At 34.0% G+C, this 9,861-nt stretch overlaps 1 long non-coding RNA gene across 1 annotated transcript; it reads right to left on the reverse strand.

Moving 5' to 3' along the window:
* Nucleotides 1-6,778: 6,778 nt before the first annotated feature.
* Nucleotides 6,779-8,486, reverse strand: LOC114077871. Its single transcript, XR_003579207.1, has 2 exons — nucleotides 8,259-8,486; nucleotides 6,779-7,002 (listed from the first exon to the last, which is right to left on the reverse strand). It is a non-coding gene; the product is annotated as an uncharacterized LOC114077871 (long non-coding RNA).
* Between the last annotated feature and the right edge of the window lie 1,375 nt (nucleotides 8,487-9,861).

Consider the following 9,861-nt stretch of genomic DNA (forward strand, 5'->3'; position numbering starts at 1 on the left):
CCCATGTCTACATGTGCTAGGTGTGGAAAGAAGCACAAGGGAAGTGATTATCCAACATAAATGATTGCTTTGGTTGTGGTAAAAGTAACCATAAGATGAGGTATTGCTCGATGCTGACGGGCCAAGGAAGAGAGGGTAAGAAAGCTCCTCCTAGTGGTTCGGTTCTAATGCTACCAAACAAAGCTGATTCTGTTAGACCCTCAAATTGTACTAAGGTATATAGAGCCTCACATTAGCCTAAAAAGGTTAATAACATGTTAATAAAGTGTTTTATAGCTTGCATAATTGATTTGAAGTCATTTGGAGGTCAAACGTCCAAGAACGTCCAACACGTTCAAAAGTTGGTCTTTAGACCTGCTAGCGAGTCCTTGTATGTTTACCTTGTTGTTATGTGTTTTTTGAAGTTGAAAAGAAGTGTATTTTACCCTAGTACCTTAATAGACATGCTAAGGGTCAAAACGTTCGAGTACGACTCCTCGGGGACCATCCGAAGGGCCCCCAAGAAGGACCCAAACCTTGGACAAGAGGATGCCCAAGGCAACGAGCAGGCAAGGATTTGGACTTTCCTTGTGCGACGTGCACCTAGCACACACCTCACTGTCCCAAAAAATATTTGGAGCAGAATTGGGAGTCTTCCCCGCGACGCACAACCCACTCCTAGATACGATTGCGTCGTTTTTGAGTCAATGTTGACATGTCTAAAGAGTCCCAATTCGTGTAAGGGTGTTTTGGTAACTTAGCGGACATTTTATTAAGTGTTTTAAGGATATTTTTGAACCCTTTCTTAATCCAAAACCCCAACACCCATTAGGAAATCAAATTCCCAAAGTTCTCTTCTCTTCCAAAAGCCCGAAAACCTCCATTGAAGATCAAGCTCAAGAGCAAGCTATGGAGATGTATTAATGGAGATTTCTTCTCAGATTGTAATGGGATCTTTAATGTATAATGGATCACATCCATATATAACCATTCATCTATGGAGTCCTTTCAATGATTTTCTAAACATGAATTCTCAGTCAAAAATCCTATGTTTCAATCTAGCCATGGGTTCATTCTCAAATTGATTACAAAATCATTCTAATGGTGAATATTATGTTAGTTTACTGATTTTGTGATGAGTTTCTATCCAATTCTATGAAGAACCCATGATCCTCCTAATTTCTCAAATTAGCCTATAATGTGGGTCTTGTGATCTTATTAGCCTATAATGTGGGTCTTGTGATCTTAACTTGATGCTTATAGAATTGTGATTAGATTGTATTGAAATTCTTATTGCTATTACTTTCTATATCAATTGAATATGAATTGTGGAGGAATCGTTAACATGGAGTTTTGGTAAGTTGAGCTATTTCTTATAATTAGCCTAGAATATACATTGAATTGTGTTGACTGGTATGGTCCACTAATGGTTGCGGTTTTTACATTATTGTACATGCTTATGTGTTATGATCATGGTCTTGAAGGCATTAGATGCAAGAAGAATTGATATGATGATTTCTATGTTAGGAAACTGAAGGATTTAGCCTTGGTTCTAATATCATGTTCTAAGTGAATTAATGTTATACGAAGTATATGAATAGCCTCAAAACTAGTTACATGACCTAGGTGTGAGGAATAATGTTATATGTATATGTGTGATGAGCATCTTAGGGATAGGTGGTCTATATGGATAGCGATGAAGAATATCCTTGTAGCATGACCCTTACCTATATGAACCCTATATGAATGTGTAACCAAAGTATGCTAGGAGTGTTCTATTGTATTGTTGAATATGTACGTGCCTCCTAGGATGTAATATGAGTCTGTGTAGTTAATAGTCTCTAATACTCTAAATCTGTTTGAATCAAGACTTGAGGATGTTGTACTTGTGTTGTGACCTTTGTAGGGTGGCTTTCTCAATACTACATGATAGCCATTATGTGATCGTGATGACCAATGTACACACACATTCATGCATATCTGAGTAGGATAGATTCATGATGACTAAGCAAAGGATAGTTCTCCTATGCATCATTACCTATTTCTATACATGTAAGTATATTATTAATGAAGTTATGAACATGTATGATTAGAGGTATTACGTGAAGGTAGATCTCACATTGTATGCACACGCACATGATGTATGATTGTATGATTATATGAAATGACATTCTCGTATGAAGTAGGGTCTATGATGAAAGGACATTCTCATTTTAGAATACTTTGAGCTATATGATGTATGAAGGAGAAAGTTCCTAAAGCCATATTTATGAATTAATACACTAAAAGCTTAAATATATCTTAAAAGGGAGTAAGAGCCTAGCACTGAGTGAACATGACAATTGAGAGTGGGGGATTCATATTAGTAAGTCCATCTTTCCACAAAGAGAACCATCACATTTAGCAAGTCCGGGTTCCCAACATATATGTTGTCTCATAAGATGGAAACCTCCACGTTAGAAAGTCAAGATTTCTAGAAACAATCTCCATATTCCATAACTACGTGCCCCCGTAGGTTATAGCTTGTGTATACAACTCATATAGCTATGTATGATTGGTTACACCTTAGGCAAGTGTTAACCCTCTCTTTTCGGTGTGGGAGTAGAACACTGGATTCCATGTAGCTCACATGGTCTATATCGGTTATGACTATGTCTCCCAAATTAATAAATGAACTAAGGTTATATTATGGACTCTAATCACAACTCCTTGAGGAAATTACTTAGTATAGGTAGGACTATGGACCCTACCCATGCATTGCACTAGTGAACTCCAATGAAGGATAAAATTAGTATATGTATGAAAGTAAGACTTATGTTATGTATGTATGACTTGTATGAATGTATGTTAAGTGACCTTGTTATGTTAAGATATGAATTATGACTATACATGTGAATTACACTTATGGCTTCTAAATGGGTTTACTTATATGGAGGTATGGGGCTCCATGTGTACATTGAACAATTAAGCTTGTGAAGGGGTTATGAGGGTACTTTACCTATGATATGAACTAAGTGATTTATGAATAAGGTTATAGTAAAAGAAAGATTCATTATATGATGATATGAAGTATGTGGCCTTATGTCTAGTTGTAAGTTAATATGTTATGACTTGTTGAATATGTTGTAACTTGTTGAATATGTTATGCCTTGTTTAGGTTAACTTCTTAGGTATACTTTGTGGAAGTAGTATTATGGGATGCTACCTACACCTTGCACTAGTGTGATTTAGAAGTTGTCTTAGGTGATGGTTTAGATTTTAAGTTGGTGTATGAGATGTTTATGACTTATGAATATATGTGCTTATGTTATGAATCATATTATGAAAGACAATTGTAAGGTGACCTCAAAATGTTACATTGTACTAAGCACACCTGAGGGTTACTTATGGAAAGAAGTAAGATAAAAGAGAGCTAATGTATGGTATGTATTGAATATGTTTCAAAGTATGATAAATGGATATATGTGCTATTATGAGTAGTATCCATGTCTATATTATGTATGTGAACTATATTGAGCTTATATGTGCCTATGTTCATGAAGTTTACTAAAAAAGACATGTTGCATGATTTCAAACGAATTGCCCTCTTTAAATGCATGTTTTTGCATGGTTGACATACTTAGTGAATTCTTGTGCTAATATATTAACACAAAGTGTAGGTGGTGATGGCTAGAGGATGTCTCCTTAAAGAAGAGCTCGGATAGATCTCCCAAGTCAAAGTAAACGGACCCTTATGATTCAGGGGTTGCCAATGTCAAGATATTTCTTTAAATTGATGTCAGAGCTTATACTTATATTTTCTGTTGGTAAGAGTCGTGTCCCTATTCTATTCTATTGAGTTGTGTCTTAAGATGGAAAAGAGACATTAGAGTCTAACTATGTAATACAAAATATATATATATATATGAAGTAATGTTCTACCATATGATGTGCTACGAAAAGTTTTAAATTATCCGCTATTTTTACGATTAAAATCTCTCATTTAAGCTGTAGTTTTGCTGCAATCTTGTTTTGTGTTGCTAGTTGTTTGACGGTTTTTTTGTCGCCTATTTTCATAAAAAATTTTGTAATTCTTGGTGTTTATAGTGTAACTTTTGGTACTGTGGTTTTTTACTCTTCACAGAGAAGGGTTCTCCACGTAAATCTCTGTGACTTGTGTGATTGTTTTGTTACTGTCTTATTGCTTTAGTTTGGTGTATATATTTCCTGTTAATTCTCCAGATTGCTTGGTTTGGTTTGTCTTCTTTGGTTTAAATTAAAAGGGAAAGTTTAGATTTGGATATTATTCTGCTGCTATCCTGTCTGACATTTAGTTAGTGTCTTGCCTTTCCCAAAAAAAACTCGTATGAGAGCATTGGTTATTATCGATAATTGATTTGAATGATGGAGGCACATATGAGCAAGATGGTTTGTTTGAATGTTATTTACTATCATATTTTTGAAAGGCAAAATGAAAGATCTTCTATTTGTCAAGAAAATGCATTTACCCGTGTTTACCTTTAATAAACCATAGTCCATGATGAATGAGGAATGTGAATTTAAGCACTTGAAGGTTTGCGTCCATGTTAGACAATGGGTTGAAGATAATGTTCGAAATCACATTGTGAATTAGACACATGCCAGAAATTTGTGCGACAAGACCGAGACACTATATGCTTCGAAGACTGCCAACAATAAGTTGTTTCTATTGAAATAATTGATGAATATCATGTACAAATAGGGAACTCCTATTTTTCAACAGATTAATAATTTTTAGGGTTTTCCTGAAAAGCTATGTGAAATGAATGTAATATTTGATGAAGAAATTTAGGGACTATGACTTCTTAATACTACCCCAAACTCCTTTGAAACTATCTGAGTTTGTTTGACTAATTTTGTTCCTAGTGGTGTTGTGACCATGGAATATGCTAAGAGTGGTTTTTGAATGAAGAGATGAGAAGAAGATCTCAATGCTCAACTTTTTCTACTTCACACTCAGATGTATTTGGTTACTGAAGATGGGGGGAAACAAGTTCATAGGTCAGAGTGACTGAGATAAAAGTTGAGGTAAGTCAAAGTCTAAATACAAGAATGTTATATGTAACTATTGCCACAAGAATGGCCATATCAATAAATTTTGTTTTAAGTATAAGAGAGATATGAGACAGAAAAAGAAAGAATGTGACTATAAAAATCGTGTTGATGTTGTTGCTAGTGATGATATTCTTTTTACTTGTGATAAGAATATCGTCAATCTTGTTCATGATGAGTCTAGCTGGTTTGTGGGTTCTGGTGCTACTTCTCATGTGATTCCCACGAAGGAATTATTTTCTTCTTATACCCCTTGCAATTTCGGGATGTTGAAAATGGGTAATAATCATGAGGTTGTTGTCCTTGGTATTGGGACAGTTGTTTGGAAAGTAACAATGTTTCCAAACTAGTTCTCAATAATTTCAAACATGCTCTAGATGTTCACTTGAATTTGATTTCGGCGAGATACCTTGATGATGACGGTTATGTTAATACCCTTGGTGTTGTAGCTCGTGGTGACAAGTTTTCTATCTTGTATGTTTCTTAGGGCTTTATTTTTAGAGGCTTGGGGAATTCGGTGGAGAATTGCACTTCATCATTGTTATGGCATAAAAGACTGAATCATATGAGCGATAAGGGGATGAATAATTTGTCTAAGATGAATTTTCTTTCTTGAGTGAAAAAAGTAAAGTTTAACAAGTGCGTTCATCCCTTCGTAGCTAAACATACGAGAGTTTCTTTTCAGAGTCATCCGCCTTCAAGAAAGCTTTATTTGTTGGTGTTAGTACATTCTGATTTGTGTGGTCCTTTTAAGATAAGGTCTCATGGTGGTGCACTTTATTTTTTAACTTTTATTGATGATTATTTCTCACAATCTCTGGTATTCTTTTTGAAGTCTAAGAATTAGGTACTTGATGTTTTCAACAGTTTTCAGGCCTTAGTCTACAGACAGAATGGGAAGAATTGAAATGCATTCGTTTTCTTAATGGTGGTGAGTATATTTTCCCTTTTAATAGATATTGTAGAGAGCATAATATTTTTGCATTTAAGAACCCGTCCAAAGACTCCTCAGCTAAATTTTTTGGTGGAGTGGTGAATAGAACTCTTGTTGAGACAGTTAGATGTACACTTTCATATGTTAAGCTACAAGATTCCTTTTGGGCAGAAAAAAATTAATATTGTTGCATATGTTATAAGTTTATCTTCTACTATTGCTTTGAAAGGTGATGTCCCTGACAGAGTTTCGTCTGGTATGAATGTTTGTCATGACCATCTTAAAGTTTTTGGGTGTAAAGCCTTTGTGCATGTTCCTAAGGATGAAAGGTCAAAGTTAGATGTTAAAACTGGGCAATGTATCTTTGTTGGTTGTGGTAAAGATGAATTTGGATATCGTTTCTTTGATCCAGTTGAGAAGAAACTTGTTAGAAGTCGTGATGTTGTGTTCTTTGAAGGCCAAATGATTGAAGATCTTGCCAAAGATGATAAAGTTGATTCAAAGTTTAGTGAAAGCCTAGTGGATGTTGATCCAGTGCCTTTGACAATTCCATTAGGTCAAAATCTTAAAAATAATGAAAACAAAGTTGATATTGATGATGGTGATCATATTTAGAATGATTAGTATGCCGTTGAAGCTACAGTTCAAGACGATGTCACGACCGAGAACACATCGTCGCATAATTGATAGAATAAAAAGAGAAAATAATTAATACTTTTCTTTTGAATTTTAACTCCATTTGACATATATAACTAAAATCTATAATTGTATCACATGACCATTTAAACATAGGAGTAAGTGAAATGAGACTTAGCCCTTACATCATTACAAATCTTATAAGAGAATACAACATAGTCGTTGAAACTAGGAAATAGAACAATGTCTTTAAACGTAGCAAAATAATAAAAAGATAGATTTATAGGATTCATCCTCGGACTTGGGGACTCACCAACTTGGGAAAAATCCAAGCTTCTTTTAGAATGGCGTTGAAGTACCTCAATCGCTCGAACCTACATTTTCTTAGAAACAGCAAAGATATGGGTTAGTATGAACCACATGTCCTAAGTATGGATATATGCAAGTAAAACAATTGATGATATGCAAAAAAGGGACATTTTAGTATAAGATGTGAAGTTCACTTTAAAAGCCTTTTATGAACATTCCAAGAAATTATACAAGTCCATACCATAAGAAAAATAAGACATTTATATTCATGTTCAAGAATGATATCATAACAAAGCCATATCAACATTTCATGTTTTAGGGTCCATTTCATCAAAGTCTACTAGTACAATGTGTATGTGAAGCCCCATAACCCCATATAGACCAAGTAAACTTGCAAAGAGACCATAAGGATTGCCTTTACATAATATAAAATCATAATAAGTGTAGTCGACATCATACATAACAATTTAGACCAACATCATGTATATCAAGTGAAACCAACAGTATACATTTCATTTATAAAATATGTACATAAAGAACCCACCCTAGATCTCCCTCAAGGTCCATATGTGCAATGTATAGGTAATGTCCCATATCCTTACATACACTGAATAACACCTCTTAAGTAGTCCTAGTTAGTATTAATCTACTTACTTTTATTCATTCATTTTACTTTTGGGAAACTTCGCCATAACCGATATTAGACCATGCGAGCTAAATAGAGAATTTGGTGCCAACCCTCACACCAAAAGGACGGAATCCTACTTGCCAAGGTAGGACATATACATGTCAATAGCATCTAGTTGGATCCACTAGCTGGTTTTCTATAGGGGCACATAGTTAAGGAATTAAGAGGTTGTCACTAGAAACCCTCTTTATGCTAATTCTCATTGTAGTTTCAACCTCATGAGAACATTTGGTGAACCTACCTTCATTTTTGGAAGGGACACCTTTCATTGTCAAGTTCACTAAGTGCTAAGCTAAATCCCCCTTTGAAGTATCTTTAAATCTTCTTTAGCATTAATTTATTAGATTTGCCATAGAAGTTTAACCCTTAACATGTTAATAGATAATAGGTTATATAATGAGAAAATTCTTTCATGACAAAGAAAAAACCATGTGAGAATATTACATCATAGCATAACAATAAGATGCACATATGAATTACCTTCAACCCCAAATCACAACACATCTATCATCATCTCATAACCATCATATTCACAACATGTTCATATATTCATTACTTAATCATTCATTCTTCAATTAACAAACATTACCAAAGATAAGCCAACAATAGCACAGTAAAATGTTCATGACATTAAGGTCTTACCAATGGCCTCCATGAAACCCATTCAAGATTTAATCCCAAATTAATGATATGTATCCATCAAATCAACAATCATAATCATAGGGTAGTGATTTATACAAGAACATACCCAATTACATCACATCTAGTCATTAATCAACACAATTCAAGAGTTAGGGTAAGAAGAAGAGGGACATTCATGGTTTCTCAAACAATTAGATGGAAAACCCAATAAATACATGATATAAGGAATTCCATGAAGTAATAATACAATTATGACCAATGTATCAATGAATATACTAATCATTTTCAAGTAATTCACAAAACAAGATCCAAGATTTATGGAAATTATGAAGGATCATGAATCCAATGAAATCTCAATTAATAAACATTAATTCCAATCATTAGAAATATAAGTAACCCTATCTAATAATAATTCATCACAATTGATCTACAATATATTTTTTAAAAGAAGACTCATGCATAGAGAAAACCCTTCATTTTTGGGAGATTTAAAATCGTCTTTGAATGGACCTCTTGGGGAAAGGAATCCAAAGAGTGCAATAATTCTTATCTTAAAGAAAACTTTTTCCACGAATTTGAGTAGAAAACTTGGAGAAGTCTTCTTCTTCAAGCTCCAATAGTCTTCAATGGAGGTTGGGTAGACAGATAAGGTAGAGTAATTTGGATTACAATTTGTGGATTTGATTTGGGTGGTAAATGTGGTATAAAACTAACTTACAATCAATATATACCCATCCCCTAAAATACAAAAAAGACCGCTCACATAATTAGATATTTTTGTGAAGTCAAACTTGACTTCAAATTTAAGTTTTTCCATCGAATAACAAGTCCGTGTCATGGAGCTATTCCCTCAAATTTTACACTCCATAAAACACTTCAAAACCTTCACAAGACCTAAGGAAATATACTAGTTCAATTTTACTAGTTTCTGGACGTCATGGTTGTCCATTGACATTTAGGATCTAATACTTATAAATAAATTTAATTACATATTTATAGGTATTGAAACACCATTTTAATCCTTATTCATTAGGTGAGGATCTATCCTATGTCATTAGATTTCTGAGGTACAACAATATTCCCTTCCCCATCCCCTTGGGGAGCATTAATCCTCGAATGACACTTTAACATCTTTCTTTTGAATTTCTATCTTAGAACTAGAAACCAAACCATAACATGCATATAATCATTATTGAATAACAAAAAAGGAAATATTCACTCCATTCCCAAAAACAATAATGTATCATTATGAGGGAGAAACTATGACAACTACCAATTAGGCACACATTTCATCCTTTCACACTAGGAAGGGAGGAATATCCTTCTCATTCTCATATATCTCAACATATTCAACAAAGAGTAATATATCACTTCATCACTTAAGGCATGAGAAATTTCACAACAAGAAATATCACATAGCTCAACTATACCAAAGATATAATTAAGTACCATCATGTATGAAGAAAATATAATTCAAGATACATATGAGACATGAATTTTCACAAGAACATGCATTATGAAGGGAAATCAAGGAAGTTCAAATGCATTTAAGACCCTTCACAAATCAAAACTAGGTGAACTACTTACTAATCTCAAGCTTGAC

This window comes from Solanum pennellii, chromosome 7, assembly GCF_001406875.1.
Source record: "Solanum pennellii chromosome 7, SPENNV200".
NCBI lineage: Eukaryota > Viridiplantae > Streptophyta > Magnoliopsida > Solanales > Solanaceae > Solanum > Solanum pennellii.